At 49.5% G+C, this 25,177-nt stretch overlaps 1 protein-coding gene across 4 annotated transcripts in view; it reads right to left on the bottom strand.

The window, feature by feature from the left end:
- Positions 1-25,177, bottom strand: part of DCTN4-p62 (dynactin subunit 4) — a 522,593-nt gene that overhangs the window by 30,609 nt on the left and 466,807 nt on the right. The gene's annotated exons all lie outside the window — the stretch shown is intronic.

Raw genomic sequence — 25,177 nt, 5'->3', positions numbered from 1 at the left:
CCAGCTATTCCAAAGCTTGTTTTTTTCTGCCCCTGGCGCGACTGCTCTGCACACATCTTCATAACACCACGACTTACCACCCGCAGAGCAACGGCATGGTCGAGCGTCTCCGACAACTGAAGGCATCATTGACCGCCACGCTCGACAGCCAGAATTGGGCGGAAAGGTTACCCATAGTACTACTGGAGCTGCGAACAACAATCAAGGATGACTTCGGAGTCAGTGCAGCTGAGATGCTCTATAGGTTAGCAATCCGCATTCTAGGCCAGGTTTTTGGCGCTCAGCAAGGCCAGCAGTCGCGCAGCACTTAGAGACCTACATTCCTTGCTTGACCAGCTTCGACCTACACCTTCACGTATTGCCTGCGGGCAGCTTGTGTTTAGTTTCCCAACAATGGACACAACCATGCACATCTTTCTGCGATGCAACTCCATCAAGCGACCACTGACTCCATCTTATAAAGGCCCCTTTCGTGTAGTTTCGCGTTCAGAGAAAACCTTGAAACTTGACGTTCGTGGTAAAGAAGAGACAGTGTCGTGCGACCACATGAAAGCAGCCAATCTTGAACATTAACTCTTCAGTCCTTCCGCCATTCACACTAAGCCTCCAGCATTCTAGGGGGGGGTAGCCCTTGTAGCGACCGTCCTCTATTTGTGTTGCCCGCTCCGAGGGAAACCATCTTGCCTCGTTAGCCATGCCTCCACGTAGGGGTCATTGCCCCCTGCTCGCCCGATGGGCTTGCCACCAAAGCCACTCGGCAAATCTGCATTTACTTCTGAATAGAGCCAGTCGACTCTCCATTCTCAATCTGTCAAAATGTGTATTACTTTCCTCCGCTAAACCGACCTTCCAACACCTTCCTCTCGTTTGATAACCTGATGAGTGAGAAAAAAATTAATGGAAGTGTTAACATTACAATGGGTCGTTTACAAGTTGAAAGAGGAACTTAAATTGGCAAGCACGGTGTGCACAGTGACCGTGGGGTAATCCACTGCATCTTATGAGCTCAGTAACAGACATAGGGACGTATGAATTGGAAACAAACCTCACTACCTTATACTGTATACATTCTAGTTTTTAAATGATGGTTAAAGTGAAAGAGTCCAAATAACTACGGCACATTCCCACAGCAGATAAACACAGGATTTGTACGCTGCTAAACAAGCACTAGACGTAAGTGACTTCAGCGAGCGCCTCAAGAAAAACAGTTTATGCAAAGAATTTACAATAACAGTCTCTGTGTGCTTTGTCCAGGAAAGATGACTGGTTATATACAGGCCCAAATATTTGTACTCTGGTTACCTCAAATAAAAATATGTTACCAACGCTACACAGTAACACCTTGTTAAACCGTACTTGCTTATACAGTACTTTCGTTTTAAAAGTAGTGAAGTCAAATCCCCGACTCAGCGGCCATTGAGCATATTGTGCTTTGTATCCACATAAACCGTACCTTATCGTACCATAGCTTATAGCGCACATATTGACTAACACGTAGTATTTGCATTCTTTGTAGCGCAATCACCGCAGGTCGGCCAGGCAGAAGAGTGAGCCTCAAAGATCAGAACGGCCTCTAAGCACAAACGCAGAGGACGCTTGGAAGAGTGAAGTCACATTAGCATCAACATCAATTCGGTGCCTAGCGAGAGAGCATTTTGGCTGGCTAGTGCAAGCTAGCGGCGTGCAAACTAGGATTTGCCTCACGTCGAAGCTCGGACAAAAACCGGGTGCTCGGCATAAAAGAAAAAGTCGACATAATTCATGCTATCGAACGTGGCACGAAGTCGGCACTGGGACGCGAGAGGGATCTACCATCGACTACAGTAAGTGGCACTTGGAATGCGAAGGAGAAGATGCTCAGCAGTGCTGGCAGGACCACGAAAAGACGTCGGCTGCTAGGTTCAACTTTTCAAGGTACGACTTTTCGCCATCGTTGCCTCTGTAATTGCTGAAGTGTTGGAAAGCGACAGCAGGGGCAATTTAGGCCCGACAGTGGCAGAAGCTGCGCGTTATGTTAACCTCACGCAGGTGTTTGTTTAGAAGAGGAGACTGGCGGAAAAGCTGGTTTGCAGCTTAAGGGAGCTTGAGGCTGCTCTTGTCGCCACTAAGCCGTCACAGCATCAAACAAAAATAGCAGAATTTCGTCACATGAAATGAATAAATACTGCATGTTTTTTTTCCTTTCATTGCACTCTCCCCGAGTCCTGTTTTTGACAGGTAAGTGGGCAATCTCACACTATTCCAGTTAAGCAGTACTACCATCTAGTACATAAATTTTCCGAGCTCCGGTCAACTGCAGCTTAACGAGGTTTCACTGTATATGCAGATTGAAGAGGTTTTTCCTTATGTGCAATTTTCATAAAAACAGTTTTTTCAAAAGTAATAGACATGGGCCATCGTTTGCACCAAGCAGTGACCTTTGCTAGGTCATTATTTAGACGCACCTGATCATAAACAGAAGGTATGAAAACTGAAAGTTCTGCCACAGTGTCACTAACAAATAACAGAAATAGAAGTGGTTCCAAAACGTATCCCTGGGGGACGCCAGACACAACCTCTGCATTGTTAGAATTACTGTTTAAGGTGACGAATCCAAGTATCTGGCGATTTTTTATATAATACCTTAATTTATGAATTTATTTGTTCTGCGACACATTTTCAAATGCTTTGCGAAAATTCATGAATATAACGTCGCTTTGCTTCCTTTCAGTAATCCTATGTGTGAGATCACGCACAGTCTCAACTAATTTAGCAGATGAAAGAAACCTACGTCTGAAACTATATTGGACATCTGTAAGTACCTTGTGCTTTTCTATGAAACCTAATATACAGTTACGAATTACATGCTCTAAACTTCTGCACAATGTTGATGTCAGTGATACAGGTCAGCAATTTTCAATGTGTGCTTTGTTCCCGGATTTATGCAAATGTTTGATTTCGGCTGTCCTTCAGTCATCCAGTAGGGAACCAGATGACTGGGGGCGGAGGGGTATTCTGTAAGAGTCCACCTAGTAGACTGTCCATTTCGGCCACTGCTGATTGGCTAAGGCTGCTTGTCTCCTCCTCGCTCGTACACAGTTGCATCCGATCAGCAGCGCCGGAAATAAACGGTCTACTAGATGGACTCTTACAATATACGCCCCCTGGAGGACAGCACTGTCTTTTTATTCGTGTGTTGTGGACCCTTTTCACAGCCAAGGGAAAGAAACAGCCCCCAGATCTTCCAGATGCATTTACTTTTGCGTAATTTACAAAGGAAGGCAAAGCAAATGCTCAGTTTTCAGAGAAATTAGATCACTGTAAGAATATACCTTTTTGTCCGGGTTAGTACTACATTATTTTGCATGTGTCTGCTTCTTCGCAGCGCATAAGTATCCTGATGTGGAAAGTAATAGGGGTATTCTGGCATCCTGCTTTGGTCAAGAGATGTCTGCATGGAAATTAGGCTTCAGCCATCTGGTCGATGATGCAATCTGCGGTCCTCATCCCGTGGAACATCACCTTATTATTTGATCAGTCACAAATATTGATGACGTACGGACAAACCCAAGCTGGGCTACTTTCTGTATTCTGAGAAGCCCGTTTGAACGTTTAAGCCAATGGAAGTCATCACCTGCCGCCTCCGTAGGACACTGTACAATGAAGGCAAGCAGAACTGAAAGATTTGAAAGTATTCCGACTCCCGACACTTGCTTGTGGCTCATGTTCTTGGATTTAATATTTGCATTATTATCTAGGTCTATGCTAGTCATTTGTGTCCTTTGGAGCTGCACGTGCTACCGGAAGCTTGGCAAAACAAAATAGTATCTGCTGCTAGGCTAGTTGACGCGGGAACGAGCCTACTCGTTACAAAAGTAGGGACAACTAGGCAAGTTGGTGTGGTAACATAAATGTAAAACAGCACGAGGGACCCAGACAGCAGAAAGAAATAACAGGAAAAATTGGCATAGGGAAATTGGTCGCACCAGCCATCTAGAGATACGAATTCTGGAGAGGTCGCTTTATCCTCATTTGGATTTATTGCGACCTTGGGAACAAAAGCGCCGAGTTCAAAGAGGAATGGAGAGTAGACATGGCATAGGTCGACAAACTCACTCATGAGTCGACTCATTCAGACTCACTCTAACTTACACTGACTGGCGAGCGAGTCTGGCTGAGTAGAATTTTCACGAGCCTCAGCCCTAATGAGCCTTAAGCAAAAAATGAATGTTCTGAGTGAGTTCCGGTAGTTCTTTTACTACATGGTCAATTTGCAAAAAAGCCATTGCTAAAATTGTCGCGACAGTGGCAATGTTAAGTTTATCCAAGCAGCATGCACCATACTTCGAACAACTGTATCGAGAGAAACGAAAGACCCATCATGGAACTGTGTGGTCACTGCATTATAGACAGCACAACGCTCACACGTATATGCTGAACTTCCCCATTTTTTCACACAGGTGCGCATGTGCACACACACACACATACGAACTTCACGTACGTGCCTGTAGCTCCATACAGTCCGTTGCAGCGCCTGCAATATTCAGACTAGATGTACAGCCACTTTCACCCCACCCCCCTCACTGCCGCGTGCTCCTCAAAGTGTGTGTCCATACTTCACGCCTCCGCGGCACGACGGAAGGAGTTTGGAAGGGAAACGTGGGAAGCCTCGCAGGTGAGCCCAAAGCATTATGCGCTTTACTAGGATAGCTTTTGCTTTCACTGCAGGTACTGCAGCGTCTGGTGATGCCTGACCCTCCTCACAAAGGTGAGCAGGGTCAAGCGTTGCCAGCGACATCGCGAGAAGCGAGCATGTTCAATGCCGAGTGCCAGGTTTGGTCAGTCCAATTAGCATTCCTTTTCAGCGTGTGCACAACCTTCTTTTTTTGTAACACGCACATGCTGCTTAAACTGAGCGTTTGTGCCACTGCCTTCTTCAGAAGCAGTGCTGGCATTGAGCGCAACACTGGCATTCAGCGTCGATGTCACCACCTGGAGTGTCCATGTAGTTGCTATCACAATACAAAATTCTGGGTGTACGGGGAAAAAAGCAATGTGATTATGAGGCATGTCGCAAAGAGAGAGTGAAATATTTTGGCTACTTGGGGTTCTCTAACCTGCACCTCAACCAAAGTACATGGGCGATTTCGGCAGATTTCTATGGACAGGTCATGCTATGACTTGCTTCATGCCACAAGATGATGGCAAAATGCACAGACAAAAGCAAGCGTTGATACCAGCTGGCGAAACTGCTTTAGAACTGGCTGCAATATGGTAGACATATTGAGAGCAAAATATTCGCATCTCATTTTGCTCGTCTGTACATATTGTTACATGCGGAAAGACGCAGACGAAAGATGCTATTTACACGCTATTTACACTGGAGCCAGGCAGCCAGGCTGACCCTCGCTCGTGCCAAGGGCACCGACCAACTTCTTCGTCGTTCTCGCGGCGACTCGTCTCTTGAGCATCGCTCGATGATATCGTAATATTACCCCCGGTGGCAAAAGCACCGTCACGGTGCTGTTAAATATCCAAGGTGCATGGAGAGTTGTAGGGATTGAGTCGGGCAACGTGGACAATGTCACTGGTTATCACAGCGGAGGACGTAGTGGGTATGGCTAGAACGATTTCATAGGTGACATCGGTCACTTTGCGTATCACGCGATATGGGCCTGTGTAACAGGAAAGCAGTTTTTCACAAAGGCCGACTTTGCGCGATGGTGACCAAAGCAATACGAGGGCGCCGGACACAAAATGGACATCACAGTGACGGAGGTCGTCGCATTGTTTCTGCTTGTCTTGAGACACTTGTAGACGAGTGCGCACAAGTTGGCGAGCATGGTCAGCATGGGCGATTGCATCACGGGCGTAATCGCTAGTTGAAGCTGTGGCGGACGGAAGCACAGTGTCCAGTGGTAGCGTCGATTCGCAGCCATACAAGAGGTAAAACGGGGAAAAGCCAGCAGTTTCGAGACGGGAAGAGTTGTATGCAAAGGTAATTTAAGGTAGAGCCAGGTCCCAGTCACGGTGTTCGTCTGAAACGTATTTGGATAGCATGTCTGTAAGGGTGCGGTTCAAACGCTCAGTGAGGCCGTTCGTTTGGGGTGTGGCACGCATGGTGTCGTCAATGACTTTGGTCAAAAAGGTGCGGCCGCGGTCTGTAAGCAATTGACGCGGAGCACCATGCATCAAAATGATATCATGTAGGAAGAAGTCCGCAACATCAGTTGCGCAACTGGTCGGAAGAGCACGGGTTATGGCGTAGCGGCTCGCGTAGTCCGCCGAGACTGCAACCCACTTGTTTCCTGATGTGGATTCCGGAAATGGGCCGACAAGGTCCAAGCCGACACGATGGAAGGGCTCGGCAGGGATGTCGAGCGGCTGCAGGTAACCAGCGGGGAGCTGGGAAGGCTTCTCGCGTCGCTGGCAAAGTTCACAAGCGGCGATGTAACGTCGTACGGAACGGGCAAAGCCCGGCCAGAAAAAACGGCGACGTACACGGCCATAGGTTCGAGATACGCCGAGGTGTCCTGCCGTTGGTGCGTCGTGAAGCTCTTCTAGAATGGTGGAGCGGAGGTGTTTAGGTATTACAAGCAGGAACTCAGCTCTGTCCGGATGAATGTTACGACGGTACAGAGTACCGTCGCAAAGGACGAGGAGGCGTAGAGCATCATTGGCCGGAGAGTGTTCAAAACGGTCAATGAGTGCTCTGATGTAAGCGTCACGGCGTTGCTCGTCGGCGAAATGAAGCAGCTAGGATACAGAGAATACGCAAGAAGCACTGGAAATATTGGAGGAGTCAGAGTCGTCAACAGGGTAACGCGACAAACTGTCAGCATCTTGGTGCAGGCGGCCAGGCTTGTAGACCACGGAATATGAAAATTCCTGTAGCCTCAAAGCCCATCGACCAAGCCGGCCTGTAGGATCTTTTAGCGATGACAGCCAGCAGAGAGAGTGATGGTCAGTGACTACAGAAAAAGGGCGACCGTAAAGGTAAGGACGGAACTTCGCAACTGCCCAGACAACAGCAAGGCATTCGCTATCCTTTATGGAATAGTTGCGCTCCGATGGTGCTAGGAGGTGGCTCGCATAAGCAATAACGCGATCCTTGCCATGCTGACGCTGGGCTAAGACGGCACCTACGCCATGACCGCTTGCATCTGTACGTAATTCTGTAGGGGCATCAGGGTCGAAGTGGGCGAGAATGGGTGGTGAGGTTAGAAGAGTGACGAGACGAGAGAAGGCGGCGGTTTCTGCAGTACCCCACGAGAATTGTACGCCGTTCTTCAAAAGATTAGTTAGGGGCCTAGCAATTGTCGCAAAATCTGGAACAAAATGACGAAAGTACAAGCACAGCCCTACAAAACTTCGAACGTCTGCGGCTGTCTTCGGAACCGGAAACTCTCGGACAGCGCGAGTTGTGTCGGGATCAGGCTGTACTCCGGAAGCGTCAACGAGATGGCAGAAGAGGAATTTGTCAGTGGCCAAAACGACATTTGGACGAGTTAAGTTGCAGCTTTGCCTTTCAAGATACATCAAGTATAGTTGTGAGATGCTCAAGGTGAATGTCGAACGTTGGCGAGAAGACGATGACGTCGTCGAGGTAGCAGAGGCATGTAGACCATTTGAAACCTTTTAGCAAGGAGTCTATCATACGCTCAAAGGTGGCAGGGGCATTGCATAATCCAAACGGCATTACTTTAAATTGGTATAGGCCATCAGGTGTGATGAACGCGGTTTTTTCTCTGTCCATATCGTCAACAGCAATCTGCCAATATCCTGAACGAAGATCAATAGACGAGAAATAGCTGGAACCGTGCAGGCAGTCAAGGGCGTCGTCTATACGTGGGAGCGGGTAGACGTCCTTCTTTGTAATGCTGTTCAGATGATGGTAGTCTACACAGAAGCGCCACGTGCCGCCCTTCTTCTTAACCAACACCACAGGTGACGCCCAGGGACTCGATGAAGGCTAAATGATGTTTTTATCGAGCATTTTGTTCACTTCATCTTGAATTACTCGGCGTTCCAACAGAAACTCGATACGGTCGTCGGTGAATAGGCGCAGCATCATCAGTAAAAATCCGATGCTTGAGCGCGAGCGTCTGGCCTAAAGGGCGATCGTCGAAGTCGAAAATATCGCGGTAGGATGATAATACTTCGCAAAGGTCTTCAGCCTGCGTAGAGGACAGGTCCGTCGCAACCATTTTCTTTATGTTGGGATCGACGCCCGCGGCTGGCACGAGGGGCATGCTAAGGTCGCGAGAACCATCGGTCGATAACGCTGCCACGTATTGGTCACCGACACAATCAATGGTGGCAAGGCAAATACCTTGCGGTAGAATTTGCTTTGCCAATCAAAAGTTACAGACAGGCATGCGAGTGTGGTTCGCAGTAATAGTAAGTATACTGTGAGGCACGGTGACGTCATACTGTATTGGTATGTCGGGCAGAGGAGTGACGAGGTACTCGTCATCAGGAACTGGTGGGAAAGACAACAGTTCAATGTAGGCTATGGACTTTGGCGGCAGGCGAAGAAAACCGGTGGAGCGTAAGCGGCAGTGGGGTGCGTCAGAAGGTTCTGCGAGCATTGGCAACTCAAGGTGAAGGGTACTGGAAGAGCAGTCAATAAGAGCAGAATGGGCGGAGAGAAAACCGACGCCGAGAATGAGGTCGTGGGGACAATGAGCAATTACGGTTAAGAGGACAGGGGTGTGGCGGCCAGTGATGATGACACGTGCCGTACACATGCCGATGATAGGCACAGTACCGCCATCCGCAACTCGGACGATGCGTGCCGACGCTGGGGTGAGGAGCTTGTTCAGTCGTCGTCGGAAGGCAGCACTCATAATAGAAAGATGTAATCCTGTATCGATGAGTGCCGTGACAGGATAGCCGTCAACGTCAACGTCAAGAAGGTTTCGGTTAGTAGGTAACGTGAGCAGAGGATTTGAGGGCAGGGTCGACAACGCAGCTTCACCTTCAGAAGCTGCAGTGCCTAGTTTTCCGGCTGGGTCCGGGAGGCGATAGGCGGCGATGAGAAGCGGCGTAGCGAAGGTTCGGAGCAGGGGCATCAGCGGCAGTGGGTTCATGGCGGGTGGTATAGGGAACAGAAGGTCCAAAGGTGCGGGAATAAGTGGCAGCGTAAGTCCGAGGAGGTTGTGGCCATCGGTTGCGGCAGTGACGGGCGACGTGACCGATGCGACAGCAGTGGAAGCAGATCGGCCTGTCATCAGGGGTACGCCATTCGGACGGGTTGCGGCGAGATGTGGCAGAAAAGGACTGCTCGGGACGAGGAGGGCCGCTAGATAACTGGGAAACGCTGGGTCGAGACATGGAACACACGGTGTTCAGACCCATGTTTTCAAATTCCTGTCTGACGACGGCCTGAATCATCGCAATGGTGGTTGCTGGCGGATCGGGAGACGTCGTGGAGAAGGGTGGCGAACAGGCGGCCTCGAGTTCGTGGCGAACAGTACGGGTGACGTCGTCACAGGTGGTGATCTGACGCGGTCGACCCTCACATGTCGACGTAGCAGCAGTGTTGGGTAGCCGCGCAATGTGGTGTGAGATACGGCGGCACTTAGCCTGTTCAAGGCGATGGCATTCTTTTATAATGGCCTCGATAGTCAAGACGTTGCCGAAAACAAGCAAATTGAAAGCGTCGTCGGCGATGCCTTTTAGCACATGTGCCACTTTGTCTGCTTCGGACATATTTTCGTCAGCTTTACGGCATAGAGCCAAGACGTCGAGGATGTAGGAAACGTATGGCTCTGTAGATGACTGAACACGAGACGCAAGAGCCTTTCTCGCGGCAGCCTTGCGCCCAATGGGGTAGCCGAACAGTTCGCGTAGCTTTTCTTTGAAACTGTCCCAACTAGTTATTTCGTCATCATGCGTTTGGTGCCACACGCGTCGGGTGCCGCCGAGATAAAAGATGACATTGGCGAGCATAATCGTTGGGTCCCACCTGTTATTAGCACTGGCGTGTTCATAGAGCTTGATCCAGTCGTCGACATCCTGTCCCTCCAGGCCAGAGAACACACCTGGGTCACGATGTGGGGCAACCGTGACGATTGGAGCAGTCGGACAAGCCAAAGCCGTTGCAGAGGCGAGCTCGTCACCGGGAGGCATGGTGACAAGCTCGGTGTGCCGACCACTTCGGAGTTCTGTGGTGAGGCCGGGGATCGCTGACCTCCAGCAGAAATGTTGCATGTGGAAAGACACAGACGAAAGATGCTATTTACACGCTATTTACACTGGAGCCAGGCTGACCCTCGCTCGTGCCAAGGGCACCGACCAACTTCTTCGTCGTTCTCGCGGCGGCTCGTCTCTTGAGCATCGCTCGATGATATCGTAATAATCGATATCATCGAGCGACGCTCAAGGGACGAGCTGCCGCGAGAACTACGACGAAGTGGGTCTGTGCCCTTGGCGCGCGCGGGCGAGTGTCGGCGTGGCGGTCTGGCTCCAGTGTAGATAGCCTGTATATAGCCTCTTTCATCTGTGTTTTTCCACACGTAACAATATCATCGACTCATGTGATCACCTTATCTGTACAGAGCCGCGACTTCTTTGTCGTCATGGCACGGAATCTTCCGCGAACAAAGAAGTTCCCCAGAAGTGGTGGATATTGCTCCTTGTTCCCCAGGCCCTTTCACCATTTCTTCCTGGAGCTCCGCTCGGGTCGTCGCATCAACCCACCTGCAATATCCAGTCAAGACCCACCCTGTACATCTGACGCCACCGTCTCTGCCCAGTCTTCTTCCGTCTAGACAATCAACAGCTGTCAGCGTGGCCCCCAAGTATTCACAGGCTTACGCGGTGAAGACGTCGAAGACTAGCTTGATAACTAACGATCAAGTCAGCAACTACAATAGGCGGGACAATTCTCATGACCTTCGCAACGTCCCTTTCTACCTCTCTAGTGTTGCTAGAACTTGGTTCTTAAACTACGAGCCCAACTTCCCTGACTGAACCACTTTCATGCAGCAGTTTCGTGCTATTTTTGGCGTTCCTGCTATTCGCAATGAAATCACAAAAAATGACCAGCGTGTTCAATTTTCCGGGAAGTCGTACACATCTTGCACTGAAGATGTCGTTGCCCTGTGCAAGTGTGTAAACTCCACTATGTCCGAAAGCAAGTGCATCCCTCACATCATCAAGGAAATTAAGACTATTGACTTCAACACCCTGCTACACAGAACCCCACCACTGTACCAGATATCATCACAATGTACCAGTGCCTTGAGGAACTGCAATCCTTCCGCATTCATATAGATACGTACCATAATACATGAGGAACTTCTCGTGCAATGATCTTCCTGTGCTTCTGGCGCCATCACTTCCCCTTCCACAACCAGCTTGCATGCAATCATTAAAGAAGCTCGCATCTACTCTCCGTGCCATGTGTTCTGACACTACCGACGCTCCCACTGTAACATGTGCCGACATCGCCGCGATATCTCCACTTACGACCATGTCTGGGACCACACCTTCTGCACACACACCTGTGCATTTAGTATCGGCGCACGCTCGTGCTGAACCTTCCTACGCTGCCTGACGTCCTCTTTGTTACTACTGCGGCTACGAAGGGCACGTTTCCCCGTTCTGCCGATGATGCCAACAGGATGAGAGGTGCAGTTACTCCTCAAAAATGCTCTGATACCCGTCTACCTATGCCTTACCAGCGGACGACATACCCACCTTCTTCTTTGCACTGTTCACCGCCTCCTCCGTACACAGCTGATATACCTCCCACATACCGTTCATTTCGGGGCCGCTCACCTTCCTTACGCCGTCGTTCAGTGTCCTCACTTTGGCCCACCTCACAGGCTCTGACCACCACTCAAAAACTCCATGCTGCAGTTTTAAGAGGGGAAACTGCATTTATCGGACTGCCTATAATTCCTCCAGAGTGCCCTTCGAATCTATTATTAGTGTTTGTGGAAGGTGTTCACGTCAAAGCCCTTATTGACACTGGTGCCGCCATTTATATCATTCGTGCTGATTTATACATCCATCTACGAAAAGTGACCATGCCATACTGCGGTGCTCCTTTGCGCGGAGCAAACAATAACAGAATTCACCCGATCGCACAATGTACAGTATGTGTCTCTATCGATGGCATCCATCATCACAGAGTACTTGTGGTGCTACATGAATGCACTCACAAACTTGTTTTGGTTAGGATTTCTTGTCGTCTGCCTTCGCGTTTTTCAGTTGTCACTAGCGCCTCCTTTCCCCGACCCGACACCAGTAAGCAATGCCACTCTACAGATGATATGCATAGCGACTTCGTAACAGCCGCCCCAGTGTCGTCTAGAGAACTAATCGTTGTTCGTTCACCGAGATTGCACATGGCAACATGTTAATTCACCCTAATTGCCGTATTTGATCTAGAGGAATTGTGATCGCTCCCAGCCTTCTTCATTTCAGTAACAGGTGCGCAATGATTACTGCATTCAATAACACTCCCGAACCTCAATTGTTGCCCCATGGATGAACTATCACATGCACTGCTGACACTCAGTCCGTTGTCCTCGTTCCTCTGACTGTTGCGACGACGGAGTCAACTCTGCCTCCTCTTGACTCTTCTCGCTCTGTTCTGACAAATTCCACCAGCCCAGACCTTTCACCTACTGAGACTCGAGATCTACTCGATTTGTTGAAAAAACACGGTGCCTTGTTCAACGTCCACTCACCTGTGCTCAGTAAGATGCCTACCGCCACTCATCACATTCAAGCCAAGGCTCCCGCATCGTTCGCCGCCGCCGATATAGAGTGTCTCTTACCGAGCGCAAAGTTGTCAAAAAAAAAATGTGTGCAACATGATTGAACGGAATATAATACGCCCTTCCTCAAGTCTCTGGTATTCTCCAGTGATTCTTGTACAGAAAAAGAAGGGCTCAGTATGCTTTTGCATAGACTACCGTGCCCTCAACAAAATTGCACACAAAGACATTTATCCCATGCCACGAATTGATGACCTATTGGGCTCGCTGCAGGGCACTGAGCACATATCCAGTCTTGATCTTTGATCTGGCCACTACCAAGTACCAATGTACGAGTCTGACAAGGAGAAAACTGCATTTGCCACCCCAGATGGGCTCTACAAATTCAGCGTGATGCTTTTCGGACTCTGCGATGCACCTGCCACATTCGAGAGCAACATGCACAGTGTCTTGCGTGATTTCAAATGGAAGACCTGCCTATGCAATCTTGACAATATTCAATTCAATTCAATTTACTTCCAGAATTACAAGTGTTCTGGTGGATATCAAAGGCTAAAAGCTGTTGGAAAACAGCTTGACTAGGCCGATGGTCCATTACAAGGCATACATGGTGGTTGCATCAAAATTGTAACATTGTTGGACACCCAGAATAAATTACATAAATGCACAATAACAAGACCGAACATAATATAAAGACTAAGATACGATTGGCTGTCTTTTCTTCAACATTCTGACAATATCTCGAGTGCCTTGATGATATTTTAAACTATCTTGCGAAGGCTGGACGGCAGCTGAACAAAAAAATAAACGCACTTCGCGAGCGAGACCATCAAGGCACTGGGACACCTAGTAAAGAAGGGATTCGGCCGGACCCTGAGAAGATTGCCGCAGTCCTCAACTTCTCCCGGCCAGAATGTCAAAAAGACTTGCGCAGTGTTATCGGCCTCGTCTAGGGTTGTGCGAATACTCGGAAATTTCGAATACCAAAGCTACTAATGTCATATTCAATTCGACCTTCGAAGTTTAAGAATAGTGGTATGCTTATGTTTTTTGCAAGTTTGTCTTTTTATATCTACCCTGGGTACAGCGTTTTCGTGCCACTTTGCTGACGGAGCCATGACCGCTTGAAGGTAACAAGGCCATGACCATGGCCATGACCGAGCATTGGACCGAGCATATGAATTCACGAACGTAAATACTATTGATAATGATAACGATGGCTTTTAGGAAGCTTTAAAGAAAGTGTTTACTATTGCATTTTTAGGCACTAAATGTAGCGTAACTGTAACGTCATCATAATATCCGTAGGTATTTATCTACATAAAAGTATATATTATACCTTTGTAATTGCAAGATACAATATAAACTGCAATAACATCGACCAATCTTAAAAAAAAAAGTTCGTCTAGGCGGTAGTAAGTATTTCGTGCAGCAACCACGTGCTTTCTAGAGCTTTTTTTTTTTAAGTCTTGCGCTTGTAAACGCTTGCAAACGTGATGCGCTTGATGGGTTTGCGCTTGCAAACATGGATGTGTATGTCGCTTAAAGTTATCAACTTCAGTTACGCTTTAGTTGTTCTTATTGCTTGAATGTGCACACTGCCGAAGTAGCCAAACCATGGACAAATCAGTGCAGAGGGTATTCCGGAGCGCAATCTGGGAGCTCTTTGATCGTGGAGCCAGTGATGCAACGTGCTGCGCATGCAAACTGCGCCTTAAGACGCCCACGGGCACTGCAACCACCATTTGTCAATCATCTAAAGCGTCACCTTGATCCATTTAAGCAGTTCTAGAAGCTCCGTGCTGCCGAACGCTCAAAAAAGCCTGCAGGCCCGAAAAATATGACGGGCACCAACAAGGCGGACGCAAGTGCTGCTAGTTGTAGCTACTTGAAGCCAACGTTGGAAGGAGACAGCGTGCAAAAGTTAACAACGAAGGTTGCGCAGTTCCTGGCCACTGGCTTGCATTCTTATTATATCGTTGAGGAGCCAGGCTTTTTGTCTTTGATGCACACCACAGTGCCCGAGTACAAGGTCCCACTGAGGAGGACTACGTTTTCTCGGAGTGTCGTGCCAGAACTTTACGCCAAAGAAAAAGAATGGATCAAAAGTGAGCTGTGCAATCACTTCACCCACGGGACCCCATGCAACTCGGTGACGACCAACAGGTGGACGTCAAGGCCCGGGGATAGCTATGTCTCATTTATATGCCACCTCATTGATCAAGAGTTCCGGCTTCACAATTATCACCTTGCATGCTGGCACGTGCCCGAAGGCCATACATCTGACAACTTGAAGCGCATCCTCCTTGACTTGGCAAAGGAGTGGGGACTGCCTCAAGATGTTCCAGTTTTCTTTGTCACTGACAATGCTGGAAACTTCCTGGGTGCCGCATCGCGAACAGGATGGACAAGTATACAATGCTTCGCGCATACACTACAATTGTGCATCCAGTGTGTGAAGAAGGACACTTGGAATTTTGAGCAGCTCTGTGTCAAGGGCCGAGCAACTGTAGGGCACTACAAGAGGAGTTCCCAGGCCATGAGTCACCTCAAAGAGGTTCAAGTTAGCATGGGCTTAAAGCCCCTTGAAGTGATTCAGGATGTCACAATGCGATGGAACAGTGAACATGAAATGATGTCCAGCCTTTTAAAGCTCTGTCTGCCAATTTCCTTGAACCTGTCAGAACAGCACACATTGGAAAACCTAACTTCAAGAGAATGGCATCAGATGGTATCCGTCACATCAGTGCTGAAATGTGCTGACGATGCAACAAGAGAATCTTGCTCCGAAAAGCACCTTACTCTTTCGCAAGTGGTGCCACTAGTACATTACATTCAACTTCTGCTCACCCAGCAACAGCAGAGTTGTGGGGAGGGGTCTACATTTGTAAAAAACCTCCTTTATAGCATGAAGTTCAGGTTTGTGGACATGAAATTATGGCCTTGAGCACGGCATTGGACCCCCCGATTTAAAGCAGTTTGTTACGGCACCACAAGTGATAAACCGTGGCTGAAAAATCTACCCTGCTCAGCTGTGGAGAAGAGCCTGCCTCAGGGGAGAGACAAGGAAGAGTCCAGTGCACCTGCACAAGCTGTCTCTAGCGATGTGTGGAATGTTTTTGGAACTTTGGCCTCATCCATCACTTCAGGCACTGGTTCCCAGTGGCTGATGGAGGAGGTGGGGGTGTACCTCCATGCACATGTTGGGCCCCGCTTGGAGAATCCGTTCCTGTGGTGGAAAAGTTTCGGCGAAGTCAAGTACCCATCACTGTCCAAGCTAGCTCGGCTATACCTGTCAGTGCCAGCAACCCAAGTGTCACGTTAGAGGTTGTTATCGTCAACAGGAAATGCTGTCCCCGAGCATGTTGAGCAATTAGTGTTTATACATAGCAACATGCACTAGGATGAAAGGCTGGGTGAGCAGTGCACAGTGGTTTGAATAAATTGAAAAATGAAAAAGTCTCGTGCCCCACGTCTGTTTCTTGTTGCCTCACATTTATAATGGTTCAGAAAATATACTTGACAAAACAGCCAGCAGAGATCATTGTAACAAGATTATGTACTTCACTCCATCAATTTTTCTGTTGTGTACTAGGGGTCCCAAATATTTGCTTCAATTCGAAAATATTCACTTCAATTCGAAATTATTCAAACTGGGTAACTATTCACTTTGTATTCGCTTTGAAGTGAAAAACCACTATTTGCACATGCCTAACCTCGCCTCCTACTTTCGCCGATTTACCCGCCGTGGTTGCTCAGTGGCTATGGTGTTGGGTTGCTGAGCACGAGGTCGCGGGATCAAATCCCGGCCACGGCGGCCGCATTTCGATGGGGGCGAAATGCGAAAACACCCGCGTACTTAGATTTAGGAGCACATTAAAGAACCCCAGGTGGTCGAAATTTCTGGAGTCCTCTACTACGGCGTGCCTCATAATCAGAAAGTGGTTTTGGCACGTAAAACCCCATAATTTAATTTTTTTTTACTTCCGCCGATTTGTACGCAGCTTCGCAACGCTCGCTCTTCGCTCCACCAACTTCTTGGAGCTGCCGTACACTTCGTTTGGACAGAGGCCTGCGAAGCAGCTTTTCAGGCTCTAAAGCGAGCCCTCCCGTCCGAGCCGGTACTATGCCATTGTGACACGGCTGCACCTACCATCGTCCACACTGAAGCTACAGGTCATGGCATAGGTGCTGTTGTATTACAATGTGACCATATCTCTTGTGAGTGAGTCAATGCCTATGCCAGTCGTTGCATGTCCCCAGCAGAGAAAAATTATAGCATTACGGGGCAGGAATGCTCTATGCTATATAGCCTACAACTTTCTAAATCTAGTGCATTTCCAGCACATGATGATCTTTTGCAGAGACATCCCACTTCTACCTACTCACTTGAACGCAGCGGGTGTGTGCCTGCCAAAAAAAAATCATAACTTTGCCTCTTGTACACCTTTAGCCGTCATTTCTAAATCAGTAAAAGATCATATAGCCGCGTAAATGTATTATCTTCTCGCCTTATCCAAGCAGCAGCAACAGTACTAGGCACCCAAAAGCCTCCCCGACGCATGAATAGCCACCGGCTGCGAGAGTCGCAGTGTGGAGGAGGAGCCAGTTATGCCCCCCTTTGAAATTACACTCTCCATGTGATTGGAACGGCTGGAGGAAAACCAGCCGGCGTGTGAAAATCTTGGAGGCGATGGACGCGGTGCAAAGTGGACATGAAGTTTCACCTGTTCCACTTTGGCAGCATTGCATTCCTGCATTGTTTGACGAGCAGGTCTTGCACGGGTAAGTGACTGTACTCGCAAAATATAGCCTGTGCAGTTTCATCAACTGCAGCTTACATCCTCTGTGCATGTTGGCTGGTTCAGGTTGCACTTGCCTGATGCATCGCGGTGCACCCTTGCACCTTGAAAACTCAGGAAAGAAAGATGTGTTCTGGCTTCCTCTGCCCAGCATTGTGTACTGGACAGCCGTTGCTCGTGTTCAAGTACATGTTCGAGGACCCAACAGCAACGCAATGCATTGGCATTCTTGCAACAGCTTAAATCACATGCGCAACAGTGAGAAAGCAAACCGAGAGAGACATTCATCTACCAACAAATGTTGAGCGAGTAGGGCGTCTGGGCCTGGAGGCACAACTGAGAGATCAGTAGTCATGTAGGGTTCTGCGACTTTCGCCGCATCTGTACCAGGACCGCTCACCACCAGGTGCTTGCATCGTCTGCTTAGGAAATATTGTCACGTGGTGGTGACGTTGAAGAACACAGTAGCAACACTGTGAACGACAAAACTAAATTTTATTGGGCGAACCTGTGCCCACAAAACAGGCTACACTTATAGCACAACGATAGCGGCGAACACAGTCGGTGATCGTCGAAAATCTGATCAGCGTGTCAAGCGCGTCGGCTTTTATAGATCGGTCATCGAATGTTCCAGGTTAACCGCTGGGAGCCGCGTGTCTTCCACAAAGTTCTACACTATTCGCGTCGCGCATAGATGCAATCAGATTACACAAGTTGCAGTGAAAGACAGTGGACGGAACCATCGATAACATTCCAGAAAGTTCTTTTATATACAGGCGCATCCTGCGCTGTGCAATAACACTTGTTGGGCGGCGAAGCGTGGTTGTCCGATAAAGTTAAGTACACGTGTCATTACCCCCCCTCTTAAGAAGCATCGACCCGATGCTGTAAACAAACGAAAGTAATAAACAAGAGCACTCGCAGCAAAGAAAACAACAAAAAATAAGGAAGTTCGTCAGTGTTCGTAAAAGGGTTTAAGGCGCACCACGTGGACAACTTCAGATCGTGCGCGGCGCCGCTGCGAATGCGAAATGCCGTCTGGCACGACCTCATAGTCCAGAGCGCCAATATGTCGGATGACCTTGTAGGGTCCGAAATAGCGTCGGAGTAGTTTCTCACTGAGTCCTCGTTGGCGTATCGGGGTCCAAACGCAAACACGGTCGCTGGACTGGTACTCGACGAAGCGTCGTCGCAGGTTGTAGTGTCGGCTGTCGGTCCTCTGTTGGTTCTTGATCCATAGGCGGGCGAGCTGTCGGGCTTCTTCGGCGCGCTGGAGATAGCTAGCGACGTCAACATTCTCTTCGTCAGTGACGTGGGGCAGCATGGTGTCGAGCGTCGTCGTCGGGTTCCTGCCGTAAACCAGCTTAAACAGCGTGATCTGTGTTGTTTCTTGCACTGCCGTGTTGTAAGCTAAGGTTACATACGGCAGGAGCGCATCCCACGCCTTGTGCTCGACGTCGACGTACCTTGCTAGCATGTCGGCGAGGGTCTTGTTCAGGCGTTCCGTGAGACCATTCGTCTGCGGATGGTACGCAGTCGTCCTCCTATGGCTTGTCTGGCTGTACTGCAGAATGGCTTGGACGAGCTCTGCTGTAAAAGCCGTTCCTCTGTCAGTGATGAGGACTTCTGGGGCACCGTGTCGCAGCAGGATGTTCTCGACGAAAAATTTTGCCACTTCGGCTGCGCTGCCTTTTGGTAGAGCTTTAGTTTCAGCAAAGCAGGTGAGATAGTTCGTCGTCACGACGATCCACTTATTTCCGGTTATTGACGTCGGAAAGGGTCCCAGCAAGTCCATCCCGATCTGCTGGAATGGTCGGTGAGGAGGTTCGATCGGCTGTAGTAATCCTGCTGGCCTTGTCGGTGGTGTCTTGCGTCGCTGACACTCTCGGCATGTCTTGACGTAATGGGCGACGTCGACGGTCAGACGCGGCCAGTAATACCTTTCCTGTATTCTCGACAGCGTCCGGGAGAATCTGAGGTGCCCAGCGGTTGGATCGTCGTGTAGGGCGTGCAGTATTTCTGGACGCAGCGCTGACGGTACAACAAGAAGGTAGCTGGCGCGGACTGGTGAGAAGTTCTTTTCACGAGCAGGTTGTTTTGTAGCGTGAACGAAGACAATCCACGCTTAAATGCCCTAGGGACAACGTCGGTCTGCCCTTCCAAATACTCGACTAGGGCTTTTAGCTCCGGGTCTCCTCGTTGCTGTTTAGTGAAGTCTTCCGCACTTATTATTCCAAGGAAGGCGTCGTCATCCTCGTCATCTTGCGGTGGCGGGTCAATGGGGGCGCGTGATAGGCAATCAGCATCTGAGTGTTTTCGTCCAGACTTGCATGTTACAGTGATGTCGTATTCTTGTAGTCTGAGGCTCCACCATGCCAGCCGTCCTGAAGGGTCCTTTAAGTTAGCTAGCCAACACAACGCGTGATGGTCGCTGACCACTTTGAATGGCCTGCCATAGAGGTAAGGACGAAATTTCACTGTAGCCTAAACGATGGCGAGGCATTGCTTTTCGGTTGTAGAATAATTGCCTTCCGCTTTCGACAACAACCGGCTAGCGTAAGCTATCACCTGTTCATGTCCATCTTTTCTCTGGACTAGGACGGCACCGAGGCCTAGGCTACTGGCGTCAGTGTGGATTTCGGTATCGGCGTGCTCGTCGAAGTGCGCAAGTACGGGCGGCGACTGCATGCGTCGTTTTAGTTCTTGAAATGCGTCGGCCTGCGGCGTTTCCCACTTGAACTCGACGTCACATTTAGTTAGCTGTGTCAGCGGCTCAGTGATGCGTGAAAAGTCTTTGACAAATCGCCTGTAGTAGGCACACATGCCAAGAAATCTACGCACTGCCTTCTTGTCGGTGGGCTGCGGGAACTTTGCGATGGCAGCTGTCTTCTGCGGGTCAGGGCAGACTCCAGACTTGCTGATGACGTGGCCTAGGAACAGAAGCTCATCGTAAGCGAAGCGGCACTTTTCTGGCTTCAGAGTGAGCCCTGATGACTTGATGGCCTCTAGTACTGTGGCAAGCCGCCTAAGGAGATCGTCGAAATTTCCGGCGAATACAACGACGTCATCCAAGTAAATGAGACAGACAACACAAGAAGAAGAGACACGGACGAGCGCTCGTCCGTGTCTCTTCTTCTTGTGTTGTCTGTTTGGCGCTATAGTACTTCAGTAAATATTCACCAACTAGCCCAACAAAAAGTTCTGCTGGAATAAATGAGACAGGTCTGCCACTTCAATCCTGCTAAAACCGTGTCCATCACGCGCTGGATAGTTGCAGGCGCCGAGCATAGTCCAAATGACATGACCTTGAACTCGTAGAGGCCGTCTGGCGTGATGAAGGTGGTCTTTTCGCGATCTCTCTCGTCGACTTCTATTTGCCAGTAGCCAGGCTTGAGGTCCATCGCGGAGAAGTATTTAGCATTGCAGAGCCGATCCAATGCGTCGTCTATCCGTGGGAGGGGGTATACATCCTTCTTCGTGATCTTGTTCAGACAACGATAATCGACGCAGAAACGTAGGGTTCCATCCTTTTTCTTCACCAGGACAACAGGGGATGCCCACGGGCTTTTAGACGGCTGGATGATGTCGTCGCGCAGCATTTCGTCGACTTGTTCTCTTATAGCTTCGCGTTCTCGCGGCGAAAATCGGTAAGGGCTCTGGCGGAGTGGCCGAGCGTACTCCTCGGTGATTATGCGATGCTTGGCGACTGGTGTTCATCGAATCCTCGATGACGTCGAAAAGCAGCCTTTGTATCGTCGGAGCAGACTTCTCAGCTGCTGTTGCTTAATCACGGGGAGACTTGGATTAATGTCGTAGTCTGGTTCGGGAACCATGGTCGTCGGGGTAGATGCGGCGGAATCCGAGAGGACAAACGCATTACTGCTTTCCAGAATTTCCTCGATGTACGCGATCGTCGTGCCCTTGTTGATGTGCTTGAACTCCTGGCTGAAGTTTGTCAGCAACACTTCAGTTTTCCCTCCATGCAGTCGAGCGATCCCTCTTGTGACGCAAATTTCACGGTCTAGCAGTAGACGTTGGTCGCCTTCGATGACACCTTCTACGTCAGCGGGTATTTCCGTGCCGACCGAGATAACAATGCTGGAGCGAGGCGGGATGCCTACTTGATCTTCGAGCACACTCAAGGCGTGGTGACTACGAGGGCTCTCCGGCGGTATCGCTTTATCTTCCGACAGCGTTATTGACTTCGACTTCAGGTCGATGATTGCGCCGTGTTGGTTCAGGATGTCCATACCGAGAATGACGTCTCGTGAACACTGTTGGAGGATAACGAAGGTGGCAGGGTAAGTCCGGTCATGAATGGTTATTCTTGCCGTGCAGATTCCAGTCCGCGTAATCAGGTGTCCTCCAGCGGTGCGAATTTGAGGGCCTTCCCATGCAGTCTTAACCTTCTTCAACTGGGCGGCGATGTGTCCACTCATGACGGAGTAATCAGCACCTGTGTCCACTAAGGCGGTAACTGCGTGGCCGTCGAGAAGCACGTCGAGGTCGGTGGTTCTTTGCCTGGCGTTGCAGTTAGGTCTTGGTGTTGGATCACGGCTGCGTCGTGTTGAACTGAAGCTGGAACGTCGCGTCGTCAAGTCGTCTTTCGTCGGTGTAGTCTTGGCTTCCCGACTTCGTCGGGACGGCGGCGGGTCGTTATTATGTCGTCGAGATGGTCTCTTCGTCGTCTTCGGCGGCGGCAGAGGATCTTCGTCAGTTCGACGAACAGCAACCGCACCTCCATCGGTTGCAGCTTTTAGTTTTCCAGATATGGGCCGGTGTATGGTCGGCGCTGCGGCGACAGGTAGCGGCCTGGTGATGGCGAACGCGACGGTCGTCGAGAGCTCCACTGAGTAGCGGCGAGGTAGTCGGCGATGTCACGTGGGCGCTCGCCAAGCTGTGGACGCGGCGCGTTGACGGCGAACCCTCTCAGTCCCAAGTTGCGGTATGGGCATCGGCGGTACACATGGCCGGCTTCTCCACAGTGATAGCAGAGCGGGCGGTGGTCGGGGGCTCGCCAAATGTCCGTCTTCCTCGCGTAGGTGCGGTGGGTGACGGGTGGGCGTGCTGGTGTTGGCGGCGGCGGACGACGGAATTGCGGCGTTACAGAGTTCTGGCGCGGTCGCGGAGGGGTGCCTTGACAGCGTGCGACGGCGGCGTAGGTCATCGCTTCCGGCTGGGGCTGTGGTGATTTTGGTTGCACCTCAGGAACTCCAACCGATCGGCGCACCTCTTCTTTCACGATGTCGGCGATCGAGGCCACTTGAGGCTGCGACGAAGGCAAGACCTTGCGCAGTTCTTCGCGCACAATGGCCCTGATGGTCTCACGCAGATCGTCCGTGGCCAGTGATTGAATTCCTGCGTAGTGGGTAGAGCTTGTACGGCGGTTGAATTGCCGGTTCCGCATTTCGAGTGTCTTCTCGATGCTGGTGGCCTCGCGAAGGAACTCTTCGACGGTCTTCAGTGGGCTTCGTATCATTGCGCCGAAAAGTTCTTCCTTCACACCACGCATGAGAAGGCGGACTTTCTTCTCCTCGGGCATATCCGGGTCTGTGTGGCGGAACAGACGGTTCACTTTTTCCGTGAAGATGGCAACGTTCTCGTTAGGTAGCTGCACTCGGGCGTCCAGCATGGCTTCGGCCCTTTCCTTGCGCACAATGCTCGTAAAGGTGCACAGGAAGCTGCTACTGAAGAGGTCCCATGTCGTCAAGGTCGACTCCCGCTTCACAAACCACGTTCTGGCGGCATCTTCTAAGGCAAAGTATACATGCCGCAGCTTGTCGTCGGGAGTCCCAGTTGTTAAAAGTCACGATTCGCTCGTAGGTCTCCAGCCAGGATTCTGGGTCTTCAGTCGCTGCTCCATGGAAGGTCGGTGGGTCCCGAGGTTGTTGTAGGATAACGGGGGACGCTGGGGCAGCCATTGGGGTTGTTTTGACCACGATATTCTTTGTCGACTCAGGTAGAAGTCCGTGCTCTGGGGACAGTCCTTGCAGTCTGCGGCTAGCACACTGGTCTTGGGCTATGTTGGTTTTGTCCTCGGGCTTCGGGCTTGGATCGCGGCTTTGAGGGGGTGTTCGGTACATGAACGCACTAGCGCCTCCACCAGATGTCACGTGGTGGTGACGAAGAACACAGTAGCAACACTGTGAACGACAAAACTAAATTTTATTGGGCGAACCTGTGCCCACAAACTAGGCTACACTTATAGCACAACGATAGCGGCGAACACAGTCGGCGATCGTCAAAAATCTGATCAGCGTGTCAAGCGCGTCGGCTTTTATAGATCGGTCATCGAATGTTCCAGATTAACCGCTGGGAGCCGCGTGTCTTCCACAAAGTTCTACACTATTTGCGTCGCGCATAGATGCAATCAGATTACACAAGTTGCGGTGAAAGACAGTGGACGGAACCATCGACAACATTCCAGAAAGTTGTTTTATATACAGGCGCATCCTGCGCTGTGCGATAACACTTGTTAGGCGGCGAAACGTGGTAAGCCGATAAAGTTAAGTACACATGTCAATATTTAAAGGCTGCCATTAAGAAAATTAGAAAATCACCAGCCCTGCAGCATTGCCAAGGTTAGTTTCATAGTATATGCTATTCATTTATAGCCAATTTAGTCCAAGTGAAATTTCTTTGCAATTGGATTTTAACTTGGGCATGAGGATAGCATGCGCATTGTGCTTAAAGCGAATTCTGAAGCACCAATGCTCAAAAGGTGTAGCTGCGTGTCAGAGGATTTCGCAGCAAAGCTTGCTCGCGAAGTCCACATCGCTGATGTTCAGAATGCTCAGCCACGGGTCTTAGATGTCTGCAAACGAAGGAATCAGCTGCATTACTGCAATGTCCGTGTAGCCTTTTTTGACACTCATCAAAATTACAGTTGTTTAGGTGTCAAGAGCTCGCGAGATGAAAAGAGCAGACGAAGCCCCTATAGAGTAAGCACCAGACCAATGGTGAAGCGAGCCGGAGTCATGTGATGAGCATCACTAATCGGCGAGTTCAGAATGACCTTCAATTATTTGCTTTTTGTTTGCTTATTTCTGTGTGGAGGAGTAGATAGCCAAAGCAGCAAATCTGAAGACAGAAAAATTCCGACGAGACCAAGATGGTGGCACTGATTTGCGCTATTCCAGAGATAGTGTGGCTTGAGAAATGCCGCATTTTCCCGATTTCTGCGAAGTTTTTCACAACCTTGGTTCATACAACATTTGTAGAGCACTTCTACATGGTTTTCAGTGAAGATACTTCAAAATCAGATAGAAAAAGAGTTGACAATGTGATTTAAAAAGATGTCTGGCCATTTTTGTAATGCGAAGTCACAACCTCCTTAATTCATTTGGGCTAGTTGGTACATTCTTTTAATCAACATAAATATAGCAGCGTGGCATTGGAAAGAACTGCAGGACAGAGCACCAATGTTCTGTCATACTTTTTCTGTGTCCTGTGCCGTGCTGTCAAAATTCTGATGTCTACATGTTTTTCTGTAAAGGGGATGACCCATCTTCAACAATCATATAGACCAAAAGCCCATATAGACATTCATACTTATATTTCTTTTTCGGGTGACCGTTTTTCACCATTTAAAAAAAATGTTCCAAAATCATCGCTCAGTACAAGGCGCACCTTGCCATTGTGAAATACTGTCGAATGTTATCG

The sequence above is a fragment of the Dermacentor andersoni genome, chromosome 6 (assembly GCF_023375885.2).
Source record: "Dermacentor andersoni chromosome 6, qqDerAnde1_hic_scaffold, whole genome shotgun sequence".
In the NCBI taxonomy this organism is placed as follows: Eukaryota; Metazoa; Arthropoda; class Arachnida; order Ixodida; family Ixodidae; genus Dermacentor; species Dermacentor andersoni.
This window is presented reverse-complemented; position numbering and strand designations above follow the sequence as displayed.